Here is a 23,806-nt window from a genome sequence, read left to right as displayed (position 1 = left end):
CTGTCGCTCTCTGCCACATTCTCCTTTCAAATCTGTATATACCAGAGCTTGTGGCTCAACTTGACTAGAAGAAGGGATCGGTTGGTAGGACAAGTCCTGAGGCATCAAGGGATCACAAATTTAGCATTGGAGGGCAGTGTGGAGGGTAAAAATCGTAGAGGGAGACCAAGAGATGAATACACTAAGCAGATTCAGGAGGATGTAGGTTGTAGTAGGTACTGGGAGATGAAGGAGGTTGCACAGGACAGAGTAGCATGGAGAGCTGCATCAAACCAGTCTCAGGACTGAAGACCACAACAACAACAACAACAACAACAACAACAGATACCAGTACCAAGTACCCCTCTCCTCTTGTCCCCCACAGCAACCCCTACCTCATCACCACCTCCTCCCAGCCCCCATTTCTCATCACTACAACCGCGCTATCTGCCTCCATACCCACCGTTCTTTTCATCGATAACCTACCGTCCCAGGGCAGGTCCCTTTCCAGTTTTAGTGAAAGAGTACAGCGCTCCGTTCAAAAAAAAAAAAAAAAAAATGGAGATGTATGTGAAATCTTATATCTTATGGGACTTAACTGATAAGATCATCAGTCCCTAAGCTTACACACTACTTAACCTAAATTATCCTAAGGACAAACACATACACACACACACACACACACCCATGCCCGAGGGAAGACTCGAACCTCCGACGGGACCAGCCGCACAGTCCATGATTGCAGCGCCCCAGACCGCTCGGCTAATCCCGCGCTGCTTCCGTTTTTAATGGTCATTGTCTCTTCTCTCATGTGAAGTGTTTTTCATGTGCTTCCTGTTCTTCAAATTTTTTTCAAGTGTTTTCAACTGTGCTTCCTGTCCATATTTTTATCACCGGTTTTGAACTACTCATGAAAATAGTATTATTTAACATCCCCTTTTAAAATGTTGTTGTTGTGGTTTTCAGTCCAGAGACTGGTTTGATGAAAGTGAAGAGGCTTTCACAGGATAGAGTAGCATGGAGAGCTCCAAGTAACTACTGCAACCCACATCCTTCTGAATCTGCTTAGTGTATTCATCTCTTGGCCTCCCTCCACGCTGCCCTCCAATACTTAATTGCTGATCTCTTGATGCCTCAGAACATGTCCTACCAACCTATCGCTTCTTCTAGTCAAGTTGTGCCACAAAATTCTCTTCTCCCCAATCCTATTCAATACGTCCTCATTAGTTGTGTGATCTACCCATCTAACCTTCAGCATTCTTCTGTAGCACCACATTTCGAAAGCTTCTATTCTCTTTTTGTCCAAACTAGTTATCGTCCACGTTTCGCTTTCATACATGGCTACACTCCACACAAATACTTTCAGAAACGTCTTCCTGACGCTTAACTCTATACTCGATGTTAACAAATTTCTCTTCTTCAGAAACGCTTTCCTTTCCATTGCCAGTCTACATTTTATATCGTCTCTACTTCGACCAACATCAGTTATTTTGCTCCCCAAATAGCAAAACTCCTTTACTACTTTACGTGTCTCATTTCCTAATCTATTTCCCGCAGCATCACCTGCTTTAACTCGACTACATTACATTATTCTCGTTTTGCTTTTGTTGATGTTCAACTTACTTCTTTCAAGACACTGTCCATTCGGTTCAACTGCTCTTCCAGGTCCTTTGCTGTCTCTGACAGAATTACAATGTCATCGGCAAACCTCAAAGATTTTATTACTTCTCCATAAATTTTAATTTCTACTCAGAATATTTCTTTTGTTTCCCTTACTGCTTGTTCAGTATACAGACTGAATAACATCGGGGAGAGGCTACAACCCTATCTCACTCCCTTCCCAACCACTGCTTCCCTTTCGTGCCCCTTGACTCTTATAACCGCCATCTGCTGTCTGTACGAATTGTAAATAGCCTTTCGCTCCCTGTATTTTACCCCTGCCACCTTCAGAATTTGAAAGAGAGTATTCCAGTCAACACTGTCAAAAGCTTTCTCTGAGCCTAAAAATGCTAGAAACGTAGGTTTGTCTTTCCTTAATGTATCTTCTAAGGTACGTCGTCGGGTCAGTATTGCCTCACGTGTTCCAACATTTCTGCGGTATCCAAACTGATCTTCCCCGAGGTCGGCTTCTACCAGTTTTTTCCATTTGTCTGTAAAGAATTCGTATTAGTGGTTTGCAACCGTGACTTATTAAATTGATAGTTCGGTAATTTTCACACCTGTCAGCAACTGATTTCTTTGGGATTGGAATTATTATATTCTTCTTAAAGTCTGAGGGTATTTCGCCTGTCTCACACATCTTGCTCACCAGATGGTAGAGTTTCGTCAGGACCGGCTCTCCCAAGGCTGTCAGTAGTTCTAATGGAATGTTGTCTATTCCCGGGGCCTTGTTTCGACTCAGATCTTTCAGTGCTCCTTCAAACTTTTCATACAGTATTATATCTCCCAACTCATCTTCATCTACGTTCTCTTCCATCTCCATAATATTGCCATCAAGAACATCGCCCTTGTATAGACCCTCTATATACTCCTTCCTCCTTTCTGCTTTGCCTTCCTTGCTTAGAACTGGGCTTCGATCTGAGCTCTTGATATTCATGGAAGTGGTTCTCTTTCCGCAAAAGTATCTTTAATTTTCCTGTAGGCAGTATCTATCATATCCCTAGTGATATATGCGTCTATATTCTTAGGTTTGTCCTCTTTCCATCTCTGCTTAGCCATTTTGCATTTCCTTTCGATTTCATTTTGAGACTTTTGTACTCCTTTTTGTCTGCTTCCTTTTAAAACATGTTTTTTTTGTTTAGTTTGTAATTGGAGAATGTCTACATACATACTCCGCAAGCCGCTGTTCGGTGTGTCAGAGCGTGGACGCCTTCTAGCACTGCTTGCCATTTCCTTTCCTGCTCCACTCGCAGACAGTGAGGGAAAAACAGCTGTCTGTATGCCTCCGCATGTGACCTGACTTCTCGTATCTTTTTTTCGTGGTCTTTACCCGAAACGTATGTTGCCGGCAGTAGGATCGTTCTGTAGTCGGCTTTAAATACCTGGTTCTCTAAATTTTCTCATTCGTATTCCTAGAGAAGAACGTCACCTTCCCTCAAGGAATTCCCATTAGCGTTCCCGAAGCAACTCCATAACGCTTGAGTGTTGTTCGGACCTACGTTAACAAATCTAGCAGCCCGCCTCTGAAATGCTTCGATGTCTTTCTACAATCTGACCTTGTGCGGATCCCAAACGCTCGTGCAGTACTCAAGAATTGGTCGCACTGGTGTCCTATATGTGGTCTCCATTACAGGTGAAACACACTTCCCTAAATTCTCCCAATAAACCGAAGTTGACCATTCGCCTTCCAAACCAAAATCCGAGAGCACACACACACACACACACACACTCACACACACACACACACACACACACACACACACACACATACATTCCACATTCCATTACATATCGTTTTGCAACGTTACGCCCAGGTATACAGGGAGGTCCATTGATAGTGACTAGGCCAAATATCTCACGAAATAGGAATCAAACGAAAAAACTACAAAGAACGAAACTCGTCCAACCAGAAGGGGGAAACCACATGGTGCTATGGTTGGCCCGCTAGATGGTGCTGCCATAGGTCAAACGGATATAACTGCGTTGTTTAAACAGGAACCACCATTTTTTATTACATATTCGTGTGGTACGTAAAGAAATATGAATGTTTTAGTTAGACCACTTTTTTCGTTTTGTGATAGATGGTGCTGTAATAGTCACAAACGTGTAAGTACGTGGTATCACGTAACATTCCGCCAGTGCGGACGGTACTTGCTTCGTGATGCATTCGTGTTTTAGCTGCTATCGCAGCTAATCCACACATCAGTAGCAGCAAATTGCACGAGAATCGGGAATCTCAAAAACGTCGGTGTTGAGAATGCTACATCAACATCGATTGCACCCGTACCATATTTCTGCGCACCAGGAATTGCATGGCAACGACTTCGAACGTCGTGTACAGTTCTGCCACTGGGCACAAGAGAAATTACGGGACGACGACAGATTTTTTGCACGCGTTCTCTTCAGCGACGAAGCGTCATTCACCAACAGCGGTAACGTAAACCGGCATAATATGCACTATTTGGCAACGGGAAATCCACGATGGCTGCGACAAGTGGAACATCAGCGACCTTAGCGGGTTAATGTATGGTTCGGCATTATGGGAAGAAGGATAATCGGCCCCCATTTTATCGATGGCAATCTAAATGGTGCAATGTATGCTGATTTCCTACGTAATGTTCTACCGTTGTTACTACAACATGTTTCAGCAAATGACAAAATGGCGATGCACTTCCATCATTATGGATGTCCGGCACATAGCTCGCTTGCGGTTGAAGCGGTACTGAATATCATATTTCATGACAGGTGGATTGGTCGTCGAAGCACCATACCATGGCCCGCACGTTTACCGGATCTGACGTCCGCGGATTACTTTCTGTGGGGAAAGTTGAAGGATATTTGCTATCGTGATCCACCGACAACGCCTGACAACATGCGTCAGCGCATTGTCAATGCATGTGCGAACATTACAGAAGGCGAACTACTCGCTGTTGAGAGGAATCTCGTTACACGTAACATTACGAGTCAAGATATCTGTAACAGAACTTGAATAGCGTAAAGTTATCATTAAAAACGCACGCCGCGCGATTTTGTCGGTCATGATATTAGTAACATGCTTTTGAATACACTTAAAATATAACGGCGAAACCTATTTAGTGTTATCGGAAATAATATGTAGTAAATTAATGAGTACGGTAGCCGACCCTATAAGAAGAGGTAAAATTGGGCATATTAAGGTGTTTTGCTTTATATCGACTAAGCCGATGATACGCCGTCTTTTTTTTTCCGTTTACTCTTAGAAAAAAAAACAAGTGAAGAAGTGCTAATTGTGGGTTGTGAAAAATAGAGGGGCGAATTTTAAATAGCTACAGTGTATAATCAGGCTAACAAATGGACATTCAGTTACGAGAAATAGCGGATAACGAAGTGTGGTCATTAAACTGAGTACACCTACAGGGCGATCAATTCTGGGATAAGTCTATTCGCATCTCACGAGGAACGTGGTATTGAGACTTTTTTTTTATTATATCGCGGAGAGCGGGCTTCAGTTTGTAAAAAGGAGAAAAGATGTATCATTATCATTGACTGTTGGTGTCAGGCAACCAAAACTGTTAATCAAAGGGTTTCGGTGAATGAGTGGTGAATGCGAAATGAACCTGTTAACGAAGTTATGTTAAATAAAACAGAAGAGACGAGACAGTTTGGTCGTATCTGTTATTATTCCATATACTGTAGCATTTCTTCTCGTTGTACGACGCCTTTATAGACGATCGTTATGACAATTTGTTTTGAAGGGATCTCGTTACGAGTTAAGTTTTGCGGACCTGGTCAAGAGCGGATAGTTCGTAGATCCTAACTACCGCAGCTATTCTGGAATCAGGTGCTACCGTGACCGTTGTGTGTTGTCAATGGCTTAAGGTCATCATATCTCATGCTCTAAGATCGACGCGCCTTTCCTCTTGGTATAACGGTGCCTCACGGTACCAACGACAACGCCGCCAACGAATGAAGAAACGGCAGAGCGTATTGCCAAATTAATTGAGGATGACGGACATCATCTTGAGCATTTATTGCATTAATGTAGTATTTGCAGGTAATCACGCTGTAACAGCAAGCGTTCTCAGAAATGATAAGTTCACAAAGGTCCGTGTATCACATTGGAACAAGCGAAATAAAGTGTTCAAACGTACCTACGTTCTGTATTTTAATTAAAAAGACCTACCTGTTAGACAATGTTCGTCTAAAATTGTGAGCCATATGTTTGTGACTATTACAGCGCCATCTGTCACAAAGCGAAAAAAGTGGTCCAACTAAAACATTCATATTTCTTTACGCACTACACGAATATGCAATGAAAAAAATGGAGGTTCCTATTTTTAAAAAAACGCAGTTGATATCCGTTTGACCAATGGCAGCGCCATCTAGCGGGCCAATCATAGCGCTGTATGGTTTCCCCCTTCAAGCTAGACGAGTTTCGTTCTCTGTAGTTTTTTCGTTTGACGCTTATTTCGTGAGATATTTGGCCTGGTCACGATCAGTGGACCACCCTGTATATAGCGGCTTGCATGCACGTAGAGTCCTCAAGGTCGCGGTCTCTGCCTGCCGCCAGCAGGGACTGTGTGCTGTGATTGGCCCGCCTCTCGGCCAGAGCAGCTGAAACTTCATTGTTACCTTGCTGTATCGAGTGTCACGACTGGCCTCAGTGTCTGTCTGTCTTCAGAGAGGCGCTCTGACGTGTGTTCGGAGGTGGACAACAATGCTGAGCGACGGCCTGCTTGTAGCACTATTCCGGTCGGTGTGCGTAAAGGGCGGAAAGACATTCGTAAACAATCGAAAATTATCATGTCGAATGTGCTCAAGTTTTTTTACTGACCTGACTGACAATGAAGAAGCGACGAATAACTTAAATTTTGCGCAAATTCATAAACTTACTGCTAAAGCTTGTGGTGTCTCCGATCCAACTGTAGGCCGTATTAGCAAATCTGTGTCAAAATGGTTCAAATGGCTGTGAGCACTATGAGACTTAAGATCTGAGGTCATCAGTCCCCTAGAACCTAGAACTACTTAAACTTATGTAGATTAGATTAGATTTACTTTCATTCCAATTGATCCGTAGTGAGGAGGTCCTCCAGGATGTAGAACATCCAAAATAAAATGTTCAAACGTACCTACGTTCTGTATTTTAATTTTAAAAAACCTACCTGTTACCAACTGCGCGTCTAAAATTGTGAGCCATTACAACTTAAACAAATAAGATGATGTACCTACCACAAGTCCCAAGTGGAATGATCGTCATTTTTTTAACGAACAATATATGAAAGAATTATTTTACGAACACTAATGCACTGAGTTTAAAATAAAAAAGTTTTTTATTTATAAGCTAATAACATGCAAAAGCACTACTGCAATAGTTATTTACAACGAACACATTACTGCACTGAAATGGTGCAGTAGTTAGAGTGTAATTACACACAACACACACACACACACACACACACACACACACACACACACACAGACTTATTTACAATGAACACATTATTGCACCGAAATGGTGCACAATTTATACATACATGAGTTGGCTCTACTGAGAAATTCATCAATGGATTAGGAGGAGTGGGCCACCAAAAAATCCTTTAGGCTTCTCTTAAACTGAATTTCATTAGTTGTTAAGCTTTTTATGTGAAGATTAACCTAAGGACATCACACACATCCATGCCCGAGGTAGGATTCGAACCTGCGACCGTAGCAGCCGCGTGGTTCCGGACTGAAGCAAATCTGTTCATTGGCAGAATCTCCAGACATGAATGAGTGTTTCGATTCTCCAAGAAAGGGATACAAACGTGAACGGATATCAACCAACTTTGACGATTTTAACAAAGAGCTCATATGTAGAACTGTAGTTCGGTATTACGACGGAGGACAGTATCCAACGGCTAAAAAAATACAAGATGACCTCTGTGAAAAAATTAATTATTCGGACCCACAGACCTCTGTTCTTCGTCCTCTCCGCTCCCTTGGGTTCCGATTCAAGAAGTGTAATGATAGACAGAAATTCTTAATGGAATGCAGAGACATTGCTACAGCAAGAGTCAAGTTTTTGCGTACAATCCACTTCTTGGATGCTGAAGACACCTCGCCGGTAGTGTCCTTGGATGAAACTTGGGTTCCACAGAACCACATCAATAAGTATATATGGCACGACTCCAAAGAAAACGGCGGTTTGAAAGGTAGAGGTGGCCGATTAATCATCGCCCACGCTGGTTCATTAACCACAGGCTTCATACCAGAGGCCAAACTTGTTTTTCGTCGAGGGGAAAAGTTCCTGCCAATCCAGTACTATTGAGAAGTGGATGGAGAAGGTTTTAAGAATTGGTTTATTCGCCTGTTGTCTGCTCTGGAAGAAGATTCAATTATAGTGATGGATAACGCCAGTTATCACTTTATTCAGATAGAAAAGCTGGCACGTTCAAATTGGTGCAAGGCAGATTTTATGGAGTGGTTAAAGAGAGAGAATGTTCCATTTTCAGTCGAAAAAACGAAAGCTGAACTCCTGTCTAAGGAAGAAATCGTAGGTGCCAAAAGGACTTACGAATTAGATCAACTGGCAAACGAAATGGGACACCGTATCACTGCCAGTATAATCCCACTGAATTGATGTGCGCCCAAGTAAGGCGAGAAGTAGCGAAAAGAAATGCTACTATCAAACTTGCTGATGTCGAGAAGTGCACACACGAAGCTCTTGACAACGTTACTCAGCAGGAATGGGAGAGGTGCTTAAAACACGCAGAAGCATTGCCAGAAACTGCTTTCTTGAACCAGGGTTTAAGAGACACCATAGTGGAATCTGTGATGTTACACTTGGCGGAAACAAGCGACAGTGAGTCTGAAGACGCAGAGCTAGAAAATCCTTCAGTTTAGGAAAGTGGCGTCTACGTTACAAGCTGACTTGATTTAAATTTTTGTCTATTCATTTCAGTTACAGAGGACATAGTGCGCATGTTTTTCCCTTGCAGTAGACGTCTGATAAATTTATCACAAATGGTGGCAATTAGTACACTCGACAGTAACTGTCAATTAAAATAAGATTGTCAGTTCTGCATTAATTAACAACAGTTTTTCCTAAAAACCTGTATCGAATGTATTTACATTCGAGAAGAGCCAAGAAATCTATGATATTTGACGATTTTTACAAAAAACTAGAACGTAGAAATGTGTTACTTTAGTATGACAGAGGATAGTATAGGGCGGCTAGAGAAATGCCTGGTAATGCCTGTGATAAAACTGATATTTCTGGCCAGTCACTTCAATGCACTGGCTGCTCCGCCCACGTGGTTTTTAACTCAGAAACTGTAATGATGGGCGAAATTTGCAACACAACAGGCATTACAGTGGTAAGAACGAGGTTTTTGTGTACCAAGCACGTATTACGAGCTGAGAAAATAGGCTTACAGCAAATTTAGATAAAACTTGGGTTTCACAAAACCTTTCGAACAAATATTTTGCTCGACTCCAGTGAAAATATTGGCTTAAGAATAACTACAATTACTTTTGCGTAGCGTATATTAGCGTTTTAAGTTATGGATGCAATTACGAAGGTTCTGTATTAGCAGCCAGAAAAATATTTTCGGGATGTAGGGAATATTCTTGGTCATATTAAAGTGAGCCGTCCGAACAAAACTCTTGGCGACGGCCTACAACGACTCACGGAAGAAATTTGCCTTTGTACCCTGACACGATACAATAATGATATCTGAAATGTTACCAAAAATAATTTTGTAGTTTCTTAGTAACTTTCTCTCGGGAAGTTTCCTCACAGTCCCACAGAACGAAAATTCATCAGCGACTACATTTTTCGCTACGCAGTCGGACAAGTTTTACGCCTCTTATAATAACTTATTTATCTCAGAATACTTTTATGCTTCCGAAATAAAAGACGCAGCATATACATCTGTAAAATTTGAGGATATTCATTTTTTTCTGTCCAATTACCTTAGTGATTCTGTTACTACTACAGGTTGAAGTAAAAAAATTACTGTCCTCCGAAGTTTTAATTTTTTTCCTAGCAGCTACTGAGAATTTTCTTTTGTAAAGTACTCCATCATATTCTAGACTAAAAATAGAATAGCCTAATATGTTTTTTGATTAATTCTGATGTTTTTTCTGTCCTCCCTTGGGGCTTTGTTGTTTGTGGGTCCTTTGGTTGCGACCTTCACTTCTTCTTCACCAACTTCCCATTGTTTTTCATCTTTCCTTTCCTCTGTAGTGTTTGCAGGTAATATCTCATCTTGGTCTGGGCGATTCAACAGTTCTGAAAAGTATTCTTTCCATCTTCCTACAATTCTTTGCATGTAATTTATCAAATTGCCGTTCTTATCTCTAATGAAAAAAGTTGGGCTTAGAAATCCACTTTCAGATTTTTTATGTATTGGAAGAATTGCCTTGAGTTCTTGTTTTGGCTTTCTGCCTCAATTTGTTCTAGCAAACTGGTTAGATATAGTCTACATGGTGAGTCACCTAACGTTACCGCTGGATATATTTCGTAAATCACATCAAATACTGACGAACCGATTCCACAGACCGAACGTGAGGAGAGGGGCTAGTGTAATTGTTTAATACAAACCATACAAAAATGCACGGAAGTATGTTTTTTAACACCAACCTACGTCTTTGAAATGGAACCCCGTTAGTTTCGTTAGCACACCTGAACATATAAACAAATACGTTATCAGTGCCGTTTGTTGCACTGTAAAATGTTAATTACATCCGGAGATACTGTAACCTAAAGTTGACGCTTGAAACCTCCGACGTTCAGTTGCGTGTTGTAACAAACACGGGCCACGGTCGGCGAGCAGCATCTGCAGGAACATGTTTACGATGACGACCGTGTTTACGAGTGTGGCTGTAGTACACTGTTGTGGTTTGGTGTAGCTGTCGCAGTGTCCCCATGTAGCGCTTGCTGCTATTGTTATTCTGCATTCGTCTCCGCACGCAGACCAACTGTAGTACACCGTGTGACCAGACGTCTGTGATAGTGTAGTGTTGTAGAAACTGTGACCATGGTGTATTCGAACTCTGAAAAGGCGGAGATGATACTCATCTATGGCGAGTGTCGACGAAATGCAGTTGAAGCCTGCAGGGTGTATGCAGAACGGTACCCGGACAGAGAGCATCCAACGTGCCGCACATCGCAAAACATCTACCGCCAACTGTATGCAACAGGAATGGTCGTAGCACGCAAACGGGTCCGTAACAGCCCCGTCACAGGAGAAGCGGGTGCAGTTGGTGTGTTAGCTGCTGTTGCCATGAACCCACACATGAGTACACGGGACCTTGCGAGAGCCGGTGGACTGTGTCAAAGTAGTGTCATGCGCATACTGCAACGTCACCGCTTTCACCCGTTTCCTGTGTCGCTACATCAGCAATTCTGTCAATGGGCATTAACAGAGAATGCGTTGCAGTTCTACCTGTTTACCGATGAAGCGGGTTTCACAGACCACGGGGCAGTGAATCTACGGAACATGTATTACTGGTCCGTGGACAATCCTCGCTGGCTCAGACAGGTAGAGCGACAGCAACCATGGACTGTAAATGTATGGTGCGGAATCATTGGCGACCACCTCATTGGTCCTCACTTTATTGCAGGGGCCCAAACAGCTGCAACATACATCGCGCTTCTGCGGAATGTTCTGCCAACGTTGCTCGAAAATGTCCCACTGTAAACGCGTCGACGTATGTGGTATCAGCTTGATGGTGCACCTACACATTCCGCAATTAACACTAGGCTGACCCTTGACAGGATGTTCGAAGGGCGTTTCATAGAACGTGGAGGACGCATAAATTGGCCAACCCGTTCTCCTGATCTTACACCTCTGGACTTCTTTCTGTGGAGCACGTTAAAGGAGAATGTGTTCCGTGATGTGCCTACAACCACAGAGGATATGAAACAACGTATTGTGGCAGCCTGCGGCGACATTACACCAGATGTACTGCGGCGTGTACGACATTCATTACGCCAGGGATTGCAATTGTGTGCAGCAAGTGCTGGCTACCACATTGAACATCTATTCGCCTGACATGTCGGAACTCACTCTATTCCACTCCGTAATTGAAAACGGAAACCACGTGTGTACGTGTACCTCACCCCTCACGGTAATGTACATGTGCGTCAGTGAAAAAGACCAATAAAAAGGTGTTAGCATGTGGACGTAATGTGCTTTTCCAGTCTCTTCTGTACCTACAGTCCATCACCGTTCCCTTTGGATCCCTACGTAATTCGGTGCTCTCCGATACACACGATCGAACAGCGGAGGAGTGGTACTCAAGCGTCAACTTTAGGTTACAATATCTCCGGACGTAATTAACATTTTACAATGCAACAAACGGCGCTGATTACGTATTTGTTTATATGTTCAGATGTACTAACAAAACTAACGGGGTTCCATTTAAAAAAACGTAGGTTTGTGTTAAAAAACATACATCCGTGCATTTTTGTATGGTTTGTATTAACCAATTACACTAGCTCTTCTCCTCACGTTCGGTCTGTGGAATCGATTCGTCCGTATTTGATGGGGCTTACGAAATATACCCAGCGGTAATGTTAGGTGACTCAACCCTGTATACTCTGCTCTTAGGATTCGTTTTTTCCTCCGTTCTGATGTTGATAAAATGTTCCCTTTTCTTCTCATCCTCCCTGTCAGCTAGCCACTTCTCCCTCATCTTCCTTCTCTTTTCTGTAGCCTTCTGGCATGTCTCCTTGAACCATTTCATCTTCTTTACTATCTTCTTTCTTCCCAATATATCTTCCGCTACCTAAGTACCGTGAACTTACTTTCTTTCCATCTTTCCTCCACGTTCTGTCTTGGTTCCAGGGTCTCTAGGACCTCAAGTCGGATTTTGATTTCTATGGCATAATGTTCTTTAACGGCACTTTCTCGTAGTTTCTCAACATTCAAAGCAGGTTCCAGTGTCCCCTTCTTCTTATGCACGTAGGTGAACACGAGTTTAAGCCTGCACACAGTGAGGAAGTGGTCTGACGCACAGTCTGCTCCTCTACACCACCTGACGTCCATGACTCTATGGCTATAGCGCTGGTCCACCAAGACGTGATCTGTTGGTTGGCGGTTCTTCCATCCGATGAACTCTATGTTCCCCTATGTATTCTCTTGTGTTGTTTGAGATAGCCAAGTTGATTTCATCCTCTGACCATTTTTATTGGCCTCATCATGCAAACTGTGCCTTCCTATAGTAGGTATGTAGAATTATTCTTTTTCTGCTTTTACATTAAAATCCCCCATCACTATCCTGATATTTCTAGTTGGCGTGCTCTCAATTGTATTTCTAGTTGGTCACAGAATTCTTCCTTTTCCTAATTTGTTTTGTGTTCAGTTGGTGCATGAACACTGATGAATGTGGATGTCTGAAACTTGGTTTCGAAGTACTATGTAGGATATTCTCTTGTTAACAGCTTTGAATTCCTTCACTGAATTTGTTTTGTTATGTATTACAAAACCAGTGCCGAATTCGTGTTTATCTACACATCCGCCGTAGGATAGTGTGTGATACGTGGGGAGGCGCTGGCGCCAGTCGCTTTCTCCCGGATCGGTTGTTTGCCTCTGGCGTTGCTTATCTCTGCCTCGTTGGCCGGTAGTGGTGCTCCTGGACTGGCGGGCACACTGGGTTTTGCTTCGGAACAGCCGCTGCGTCTCGCTGCTTAGAGTGAAACTTGAGTTTGCGTGGAGATAGCTGGATCTGACCGGTGTATGTGGGTCGGAGTGCGGAAGCGGGCCTGTTATTGCAAGTTCTTGAGGCGTGACTTGGCCATGGTCTCCTACACAGGACGCTGAGCAATGCGTCATTCATTTTGGCTAGTGGAGTTGAACTATGTACCACGCAGCTGTCTATTGAAGAAGTAGACATTGACGCTTTCTAGTTTTGGACTCGGGCCTACACGTGTTATCACTAGCTTCTAGCTTTTCTTATGAGTGCCCATACTGTATTGGAATTGCGACGTACACATGCAATAATATTATGCTTTGTCTTATCGTTGCCCTTTTAAAACTAGTCCTTTTGTGCTGGAGCAATTTTATATATTTTGGAGTCTGAAGTCTACAGTTAATGCTTCTAATCATTTTTACTTTGCCTTTGTCTTGATGTGATTTATCCTCGCACAATTTTATCTTAACATATTCTGGAGCTGTTAACATTGTTTCTTTTGGCTGCGGCTGTGGGTTTGTGCTTTTCTGTTGCAGCACTGCAGCGGGCACCTAGTCCGTGTGTAAATCAATGTCCGGAGTACGTCTCCTTGCCCGACCAATACGAGAGGAAACGAGAGGTTCTTTTGGCCGCGGGGAAAATGGCAACCGATACGGCGGCCGCTGAGTTCTTCGGGTTGCAGTGAGTGGGGATCTTGCATTAAGTTAAGTTTCCTCTGCATTGGAACGCCAAGGCGTCTGTTCCGTTTGCTACACTGCTGATATCTTTACCTTCAAAACCATAAAGGAAGGAGACTAGTGTTCTGAATTATACCTTACGTGCAGCGGGAGTTGAACTTAGAGAAATACTTGATGAGTAGCGGAAATTGGAAATTATCTGTCCTATTGCGCTTGCCCAGGTGACCTATTTAAAAGAAACTTATTTCACCTTTATTATTCAAGTGCCCTTGTTAAATGAAACTGATTTTGCCTTCTGTTATTGAAGCGCTTATATAAGGTGCTTGTTTGCGCCTAATTCAATTAGAAAGGTATTGTGTAACGTATTTTTCTGATTTGTGAATAAGAGACACTTGTACAAAGTTTTTGGGTAAATACTGAGCCCTTTGGGTTAAACTGTTGATCTGTAATAAATTAGTTGTATCTTGCAAGTCCTCTGTACTTATTATTTCCCTTGTCACCGGTTTGCACATAAACTCCACTTTGCAGTGTGTATCCATCCTTTTTGTGAGTTCCTTCTCCTAGCCATCTTGTCTCTGGTGCCGCCACCAGGTCCAGTTTATATCGGTTAATTTCGGAGACCATAGTCTGGATGGTTCCTGCTCTATACAAGCTGTGAACATTCCAAGATCCAAAATTAAAGTTTCTAAATCGTATGCCGTTTGTCCTTTGCAGTTTTCGTACTGCATTGTATCCATCCACGTATGAGGAAAGTTTGTTTTTCGTAACAAAGAGTTTTTTTACAGGATTGGGATATTAGCCCAATGACCAACTCTCCTCCTTCATCTGGGCTTGGAACCGGCAGTGGCTGTTGCAAGGCAACTGATCGCAGGCGGGGTTACTACAAGGGATGAGGGGGGATGAAATTACAATAAAGCAATAGAATAAAGAGGGTTTAGAAAGACAATGTGGCAGTACGTGTGAAACGATTAGGAAGACGTGCCGCAGAGCGCACATTCCTCTGGAGAAGTGCCGCGGCACTTGGGCTGTTGACTTGTGTATCGTAACCGGCAGCGGTTTATCTCGGCTCCTCGTATCTCGCCGTGAGATAACGCCGCAAATGGGCTGCACAGCGCCGCCTAGCGCTCACTCGCGGATCGACTTCAACGCACTTCGCAACTCTCGCCGTCTGGTAAGAACTTTCCTCATTTCAGTTTCTCTGAAAGTCTTCCTCTATAATAGGAGGAGCGGTTCTCAATTATTGGAATACCGCATTTTGGCCCAGTAAATAGGGAGATTCTGAACCTGCCGGTCTGCTTTGACCGGCGACGTCATCAAAATGGCGGACATAAGCGTCGTATAGGAATGTGCACTATGTGATCAAAAGTGTCCGCACACCCCCAAAAACATACATTTTCTCACTAGGTGCATTATGCTGTCACCTAATGCCAGTACTCCGTATCGGCGACCTCAGTATTCATCAGACATCGTGAGAGAGCAGAATGGGGCGCTCCGTGGAACTCACGGACTTCGAACGTGATCAGCTGATCAGGTGTCACTTGCCTCATACGTCTGTACGCGACCTTTCCACTCTCCTAAACATCCCTAGGTCCACTGTTGCCGATGTGATAATAAAGTGGAAACGTGAAGGGACACGTGCAGCACAAAAGCGTCCAGGCCGACTGCGTTCGTTGACTGACAAAGACCGCTGACAGTTGAAGAGGGTGGTAATGTGTAATGGGCAGACATCTATCCAGACCGCCACACAGGAATTCCAAACTGCATCAGGATCCACTGCAAGCACTGTGACAGTTAGGCGGGCGATGAGAAAAACTGCATTTCATGGTCGAGCGGCTGCTCATAAGCCACACATCACGCCGGTAAGTACCAAACAAGGCCTCGCTTGGTGTAAGGAGTGTAAACATTGGACGATTGAACAGTGGAAAAACGTTGTGTGGAGTGACGAATCACGGTACACAATGTGGCGACACGATGGCAGGGTGTTGGTATGGCGAACGCCCGGTGAACGTCATCTGCCAGCGTGTGTAGTGCCAACTGTAAAATTTGAATTCGGTTGTTTATGGTGTGGTCGTGTTTTTCTTGGAGGGGGTTTGCACTCCTTGTTGTTTCGCGTGGCAGTATCACAGCACAGGCCTACATTGATGATTTAAGCACCTTCTTGCTTCCCACTGTTGAACAGCAATTCGTGAATGGCGATTGCATCTTTCAACACGATAGAGCACCTGTTCATAATGCACGGCCTGTTGCGGAGTGGTTACAAGACAATAACATACCTGTAATGGACTGGTCTGCTCAGAGTCCTGACCTGAATCCTACAGAACACCTTTTGGATGTTCTGTAAAGCCGACTTCGTGCCAGGCCTCACCGGCCAACATCGATACCTCTCCTCAGTGCAGCACGCCGTGAAGAATGGCCTGCCATTCCCCAAGAAACCTTCCAGCACCTGATTGATCGTATATTTGCGGGATTGGAAGCTGTCATCGAGGCTAAGGATGGTCCAACACAATATTGAACTCCAGCATTACCGATGGAGGGCGCCACCAACGTTTAAGTCATTTTCAGCCAGGTATCCGGATACTTTTGATCACTTGGCGTACATTTATAACAGACAGGGTTTCGTACCGTGTGCGGATACTGGGTTAGGAGGGGGGTCTACATCTTCATTGATGGTCTAGAAACCACCGGAAGTGTATGGCATGGGGTACTTCCCATCATACCAGTTATTACAGCTTCCTCCCGCTCCATTCACGAAAGGGGCGCTGGAAGAGTGACTGTTTAAATGCCTCTGTGTGTGCTGTAATTATCCTAATTTTGTCCTCACGACGCTTGTGGGACCAGTATGTAGAGCTTTACACTAGCTGAGTACCTGGCATTGTCCGGGTATGTACTTTCTCCCATCTTCTATTAGTCCACCTGCTGCACATATCTGTGTCTATCTCCTCCTCCCTCCTCACTGTCTGTCCATCTCCTCCACCCCTCTATCTCTGACAATCTGCACCTCTACCCAGAACCATCTACTCTTTACCCCTTTATCCATCTATTCCTCCCCCTCAAATTCCATCCCCTCCTAACCCTCTCTTTGTCAATCTCTTCCTCTCTTTTTCCTTCTCATCCTCCCCCTCTCCCTGCTATCTCCTTCCTATTCCTTCTCTTCCGTTTCTCCAGCCACTTGGTCCTCCCCTCTCTGTTCATCTCCTCCTCACCCATCTTTCTGCCTATCTCTTCCCCTTATCTCTTCCTCCCCCTGCGTCTGTGCATCTCCTCCTCATACCTCTCTCCATCCGTCACCTCTGCTCCCTCATCTCTGTCTATTTCCCCCTTCCCTATCTTTGTCCATCTCCTCCTCTTCCTCTTCCTCCTCCTCCTCCTATCTATGCCTATCTCTTCCGTCCTCCTCGCTGTCTGTCCATCTCTTCACATTATCACACTCACCCCAATAGACTGGCGGTGGTTCTTACCTCTACAGTATTTCTTTCCAGATTGTGAAGCTAGTGTGTGTACCAGATTTCACCGAAATCGTTCCAGGGTTTTAAGATGAGCTTCTTACACTTAGCGTTACTCGCATACACATGTCTTAAATATACAGGGTATTTAAAAATGAATATACGTATTACAAAGTATTGCCGGCCGCGGTGGTCTCGTGGTTAAGTCCGGAACCGCGTGACTGCTACGGTCGCAGGTTCGAATCCTGCCTCGGGCATGGATGTGTGTGATGTCCTTAGGTTAGTTAGGTTTAAGTAGTTCTAAGTTCTAGGGCACTGATGACCACAGCACAGATGTTAAGTCCCATAGTGCTCAGAGCCATTTGAACCATTTTTATTACAAAGTATTATTTACAAACTGCCCATTGGCTTCTGTCTCGGGTTCTTCGGCCGACGTTCATCTAATGATTTTTCTGACGTTTCGCCAGCACGAGTGGCTGGCATTGTCAAAGCTTCACCCTCCATTGCCGCGGAGAAGCCCCGGACGTTGGCGCGCCAGCTACATATAGTCAGCGGCCGCGAGCTCGGCTCCAGTTCACCACCGGCAATGGAGGCTGAAGCTTTGACAGTGCCAGCCACTCGTGCTGGAGAAACGTCAGAAAAATCATTAAGTGAACGTCGGCCGAAGATCCCGAGACAGAAGCCAATGGGCAGTTTGTCAACAAGTGGCCACGAAAGCCTTAACAATTTTGTAAAGTATTATTTAGTCCAAACTATCGATCGGTGCGCCTCGGCTCGGCTATTGGAGAAACGAAAACATAGTCTAGTTTATATTAATAGTTGCTAGAGGTCAGTCGTCTTCTGTTTTGCTTGGTAACCGTCATATGTTTAAAATGGCTACTCCGCAGCATAAATTATTTTCTGTTCTCGAATTTGCGAAGACGTTTCAGGTTGAGGCAACAAATTCATCCTCCGAATGGTTGGAACATTTGCAGATGGTTTCGACAGTTTCTATTTACAGGATGTGTATGTAAAGAAGAAAATGTTGCACGAATTCGGACTGCTTTCCAACGTGGTCCTGCAAAAAACTTGTCATGCCAGTCGGGAGTTACAACTACCTACAACAACAATTTGGCTAGTTTTGAGACTCGGTTGGTTACGAAGCCGTACAAGTTACAGCTGTTACAAGCTCTGCGTCCTGATGACAAACGCAGACGTGTGGAATTTTGTAACGAGATTCTTGATGCTATTAACAATAATAACACTTTCGCACAACGCATCGTGTTCAGTGATGAAGTGACTTTTCATGTTAGTGGTCAGGAAAACAAACACAGTGTTCGAATTTGGGGCCTACAAAACCCAGATGCAGCCACTGAACATGTACGCGATTCGCCCAATGTCAATGTGTTTTGTGCGATATCCCGATCATGTGTTTACGGCCCATTCTTCTTCGATGGAAACACGGTTAACGGTCAGCAGTATCTCGCTATGTTACAAAACTGGTTGTTTCCGAGGCTGCACGAAGACAACTACATTTTTCAACAAGACGGGGCACCCCCTCACTGTAGTCACGAAGTGCGTCAATATCTGAATGAATCTCTAGGGAACCGGATTGGTCGTCTAGGAGCTGGCGACTTAACGTGTTTCAGCTGTGCTCCACGGTCACCGGATTTGACACCCTCTGACTTCTTCCTGTGGGGTTTCGTTAAAGACAACGTTTATGTACCACCACTCCCACAACATCAGTGACGAAGGACATGCTTGCCCGAGTTTGGGAGGAATTGGAGTATCGATGTGATGTATGGAGGACATATTGAAGATCTACACTCATGGAAATTGAAATAAGAACAGCGTGAATTCATTGTCCCAGGAAGGGGAAACTTTATTGACACATTCCTGGGGTCAGTTACATCACATGATCACACTGACAGAACCACAGGCACATAGACACAGGCAACAGAGCATACACAATGTCGGCACTAGTACAGTGTATATCCACCTTTCGCAGCAATGCAGGCTGCTATTCTCCCATGGAGACGATCGTAGAGATGCTGGATGTAGTCCTGTGGAACGGCTTGTCATGCCATTTCCACCTGGCACCTCAGTTGGACCAGCGTTCGTGCTGGACGTGCAGACCGCGTGAGACGACGCTTCATCCAGTCCCAAACATGCTCAATGGGGGACAGATCCGGAGATCTTGCTGGCCAGGGTAGTTGACTTACACCTTCTAGAGCACGTTGGGTGGCACGGGAAACATGCGGACGTGCATTGTCCTGCTGGAACAGCAAGTTCCCTTGCCGGTCTAGGAATGGTAGAACGATGGGTTCGATGACGGTTTGGATGTACCGTGCACTATTCAGTGTCCCCTCGACGATGACCAGAGGTGTACGGCCAGTGTAGGAGATCGCTCCCCACACCATGATGCCGGGTGTTGGCCCTGTGTGCCTCGGTCGTATGCAGTCCTGATTGTGGCGCTCACCTGCACGGCGCCAAACACGCATACGACCATCATTGGCACCAAGGCAGAAGCGACTCTCATCGCTGAAGACTACACGTCTACATTCGTCCCTCCATTCACGCCTGTCGCGACGCCACTGGAGGCTGGCTGCACGATGTTGGGGCGTGAGCGGAAGACGGCGTAACGGTGTGCGGGACCGTAGCCCAGCTTCATGGAGACGGTTGCGAATGGTCCTCGCCGATACCCCAGGAGCAACAGTGTCCCTAATTTACTGGGAAGTGGCGGTGCGGTCCCCTACGGCACTGCGTAGGATCCTACGGTCTTGACGTGCATCCGTGCGTCGCTGCGGTCGGGTCCCAGGTCGACGGGCACGTGCACCTTCCGCCTACCACTGGCGACAACATCGATGTACTGTGGAGACCTCACGCCCCACTTGTTGAGCAATTCGGCGGTACGTCCACCCGGCCTCCCGCATGCCCACTATACGCCCTCGCTCAAAGTCCGTCAACTGCACATACGGTTCACGTCCACGCTGTCGCGGCATGCTACCAGTGCTAAAGACTGCGATGGAGCTCCGTATGCCACGGCAAACTGGCTGACACTGACGGCGGCGGTGCACAAATGCTGCGCAGCTAGCGCCATTCGACGGCCAACACCGCGGTTCCTGGTGTGTCCGCTGTGCCGTGCGTGTGATCATTGCTTGTACAGCCCTCTCGCAGTGTCCGGAGCAAGTACGGTGGGTCTGACACACCGGTGTCAATGTGTTCTTTTTTCCATTTCCAGGAGTGTATATTTCGTAATCATGTCTAACGAATTTCGCCCTGCAGTTTCATTTTCACGCAGCTCCATGTTTATGACGTTGTACATCCTGAACTATGTGCTGTGCGATGATATAATTTTGCAGGTACATCCAGTGGTGTACCAGCTCTGTCCATAAAATTCCAGATCATTCGTAATTTCGCGCCAATGGTGAGTTGAGGCGAAATACGGTTGGCATAGCTGCATACGCTTGAGCTTCATGTGTAACCGTGGGAAGTTTCACTGTTGTGTCTGTTGGTTCTTGCTCAGCGCTGTATTGAACAGAGCGTTGGGTCGCACTGTTTGCGAATTCAGAGAGGGAAGTTTTAGAGGAGCAACGCGTCTGCATTAAATTTTGCATAAAACTCTATAAAACCTTTACAGAGAGACGCCAAATGATGTAGGGAGCCTACGGTGATGAGTGCTTCAGCCGTACTCGTTGCTACGAATGGTTCGCACGGTTTAAAACTTGCAGATGACCTTCGTTGAGGACGTCATTCGACATCTGCCGACGACAATCGTTTCAGGGACGTAAACGGAATTGTGCGTGCCAATCAAAGACCGACTGTCCCAGAGATTTGCAGGAGAATGTAGCATTTCCGTTCGAAAACTTCTTGAAATCCTGACAGCACCTTGCAATGAATCTTGTTGCCGCTAAGTTCGTGCCACGCCTCATGAGTCAAGACCAGAAAGACATTCGCCTCTCTACATCTACATCTACATCTACATCTACATCTACATCTACATCTACATTCTACATTCTACATTTATACTCCGCAAGCCACCCAACGGTGTGTGGCGGAGGGCACTTTACGTGCCACTGTCATTACCTCCCTTTCCTGTTCCAGTCGCGTATTGTTCGCGGGAAGAACGACTGCCGGAAAGCTTCAATCTGTGAAGAGCTTTTACATCGGGCAAATGAGAAAGAGATGTTCCTTAACAGAATCATAACTGGTGATGAGACGCGGGTCAATGGTTATGATGTCGAGATTAAGCTTCAATCTTCACGATGGGTCGGGAAAGGTTCTGCTAGACCAAAAAAAGGTCGTTAGGCCAAATTTCAAAGCCATGCTGATAGTTTTCTTTGAATGAAGGATTAGTTCGTCTTGGATTCGTGCCACAGGAACAAACTGTTAATGAATGGTACTATCGGGACGTGTTGAGACCCCTCCGAGAAAATGTGAGAAGGAAATAGTGGCCTGAAATGTGGCGAGACTATTCATGGCTGCTGCATCACTATAACGCACTCGCACATTCATCTCTGTTGCACTAAAAACGAAATCACTATGGTGTCTCATCTCCCGTACTCTCCAGACCTGGCCGCTGTGGACATTTTTTTTTAATTTCCAAAGCTGATAACACTGTTGAAAGGACGAAGACTGGCAACGAAAGACGAGATAAAAGAAAATTCTCAGACTGTGCTCAGCAAGGTCCAGCAATGGGCGCACTAACAGTGCTTCCGGAACTGGAAAGAGCGTTGGGAGCTGTGAATCAATTGTGGAGGAGAGTGTTTCGAAGAAGAGCACTAAGTAAAGGCGTGCCCAATTGGACATACACTATGTAACCAAAAGTATCCGGACACCCCCAAAAACAAAACTTTTTTCATATTAGCTGCATTGTGCTGTCACCTACTGCCAGGTACTCCACATCAGCAACCTCAGTAGTCATCAGACATCGTGAGAGCAGAATTGGGAGCTCCGCGGAACTCACGGATTTCTAACGTGGCCAGATGATTGGGTGTCACTTGTGTCATACGTCTGTACGCGAGATTTCCACACTCCTAAACATCTCTAGGTACTCTGTATCCGATGTGATAGTGAAGTGGAAACGTGAAAGGACACGTACAGCACAAAATCATACAGGCCGACCTCGTCTGTTGGCTGACAGAGACCGCCGAAGTTGAAGAGGATCGTAATGTGTAATTGGCAGACATCTATCCGTATCATCACACAGGAATTCCAAACTGCGTCAGGATCCACTGCAAGTGCTATGGAAATTAGGCGGAAGGTGAGAAAACGGAGATTTCATGGTCGAGCGGCTGCTCATGAGCCACGCATCACGCCGGTAAATGCTAAACGACGCCTCGCTTGGTGTAGGGAGCGTAAACATTGGACGATTGAACAGCGCATGCACGTTGTGTGGAGTGACGGATCACGGTACACAATGTGGCGATCCGATGGCAGGGGCACTGCACTGCTCGGTGAACGTCATCTGCCAACTTGTGTAGTGCCAAGAGTAAAATTCGGAGGCGATGGTGTTATGGTGCGGTCGTGTTTTTCATGGATAGCACTATCTCAGCACAGGTCTACATTGATGTTTTAAGTACCTTCTTGCTTCCCACTATTGAAGAACAAGTTGGCCTGTGGCGGAGTGGTTACACGACAATAACATCTCTGCAATGGACTGAATCCTACAGAACGCCTTTGGGATGTTTTGCAACGCCGAACTCGTACCAGGCCTCGCTGACCGACATCGATACCTCTCCTCAGTGCAGCACTCCGCGAAGAATGGGCTGCCATTCCCCAAGAAACCTTCCAGCACCTGATTGAACGTATGTCTGCGAGAGTGGAAGCTGTCATCAACGCTAAGGCTGGGCCAACACCATGTTGAATTCCAGCATTACCGATGGAGGGTGCCACGAACTTCTATGTCATTTTTACCCAGGTGTCTGGATACTTTTGATCACCTCGTGTATACAGATAAATGATAGTCAATACTTAACCTACTACTTATCTTGCATGTTAGACAGAGGAAAAACAGGCCTCCATTTATAGCATTTGTACACTTCGAAAAGTATTTGACAATGTTGACTGGAATATAATTTTTGAAATTCTGTATGTAGCAGGGATAAAGTACAGGTGATGAAAGGTTATCAACAATTTGTACAGACAGCCCGCATCTCGTGGTCGTGCGGTAGCGTTCTCGCTTCCGGCGCCCGGGTTCCCGGGTTCGATTCCCGGCCGGGTCAGGGATTTTCTCTGCCTCGTGATGGCTGGGTGTTGTGTGTTGTCCTTAGGTTAGTTAGGTTTAAGTAGTTCTAAGTTCTAGGGGACTGATGCCCATGGATGTTAAGTCCCATAGTGCTCAGAGCCATTTGAACCATTTTTTGAATTTGTACACACAGCACACTGCTGTTATAAAAGTCGAAGGATGGAAAG

General features: G+C 45.1%; 1 protein-coding gene across 1 annotated transcript in view; it reads left to right on the top strand.

The window, feature by feature from the left end:
• The first annotated feature begins 14,998 nt into the window (after positions 1 to 14,998).
• Positions 14,999 to 23,806, top strand: part of LOC126293680 (juvenile hormone epoxide hydrolase 1-like) — a 115,405-nt gene continuing 106,597 nt past the window's right edge. The window contains exon 1 of the mRNA XM_049986973.1: positions 14,999 to 15,141. The gene's annotated coding sequence lies outside the window, so the exon portion shown is untranslated. The remainder of the gene's footprint in view (positions 15,142 to 23,806) is intronic.

Source organism: Schistocerca gregaria, chromosome 10 (assembly GCF_023897955.1).
Source record: "Schistocerca gregaria isolate iqSchGreg1 chromosome 10, iqSchGreg1.2, whole genome shotgun sequence".
Lineage (NCBI taxonomy): Eukaryota > Metazoa > Arthropoda > Insecta > Orthoptera > Acrididae > Schistocerca > Schistocerca gregaria.
This window is presented reverse-complemented; position numbering and strand designations above follow the sequence as displayed.